This window comes from Nannospalax galili, unplaced genomic scaffold, assembly GCF_000622305.1.
Source record: "Nannospalax galili isolate Female #2095 unplaced genomic scaffold, S.galili_v1.0 scaffold1878, whole genome shotgun sequence".
NCBI classification, from domain to species: domain Eukaryota; kingdom Metazoa; phylum Chordata; class Mammalia; order Rodentia; family Spalacidae; genus Nannospalax; species Nannospalax galili.
The window spans coordinates 488,440-489,511 of NW_008341752.1; positions in this window are offsets into that span (position 1 = coordinate 488,440).

Consider the following 1,072-nt stretch of genomic DNA (forward strand, 5'->3'; position numbering starts at 1 on the left):
GACACCGGATCACGTGGAAAGAGATCCATGACCTAGTGGAGACTGCTCGCCGCAGATGCCCCCCCAGAGCTTCTTTCTCTGTCATCCTCATGGCCGTTTTTACCCTGCTTAACAGCAACGCTTCAGCCAGCCCCCACTCTCCCTAATACCATGTGCTAGAGATTTTATGTCAGAAACATTTCAAGGAAAAAATCAGATCCATGGGATGGTCGCTGGCGTATTGGAGTAATAGCAAAGTTCTACTCAGGTGCATTCTCTAGGTACCCTACAGCTGACTTTCATATATCTCGACAGCTTGTACCTGCAGCTAAGTCTGTGCTAACTCATAATATTATTCTACAGGAAAGACAAACAGAGGACCAGATAAGATCAACTATGTCCTGGAACAAGTCTAACTTTCTTCCCTTCACCACCTACCCCAATGTTTAACTGCTTTTTTTTAACAGAAAAAGATTTCACTGACTCTCATCTAGTGGATATTCCCTTATTCAAACAACTGGCTAATTATTCAATTTACATTTTCAGCAAGCAAGCCTACTCATTACAAATGCCTCACTAACTACTCTCTCCAGCACAACATGCATCACCCCTCCTCTCTTCATATGGTGCAAGAAAAAGGCCCAAAACAGTGTTAATCTCTCTTTGTCCACCTTTTGTGTACTAGTACATTCCAGGTGTAAGAAGCCTTTTCCTCCTACACAGCTGCTAGCAGAGAAAAATCTTCTTCCCCCTGCTGGTAGGAATCGAACTTACACTCTCCCTGGATGCTGGAGGCGTTGCTATGGCGACAAACTGCTACAAGCCCAGCACCTGGCAAACTTCTGAGACAAGCTAGATCAGACAATGACATCCATGACTGACAGCCTGGAATCTCTCAAACAACAAATAAACTCTCTCGCCAGAGTTGTGCTCCACAACAGAAGAACATTGGACTTGATAACTGCTGAATATGGGGAAGGGTGTATGATATTGGGAAAAAATGCTGCTTCTTTGTAAATGAATCAAATATTGTTGAAACCGATGTTAACACTCTCAAAAAACTTTGTAATAATCCATTTTCATGATTTCAACC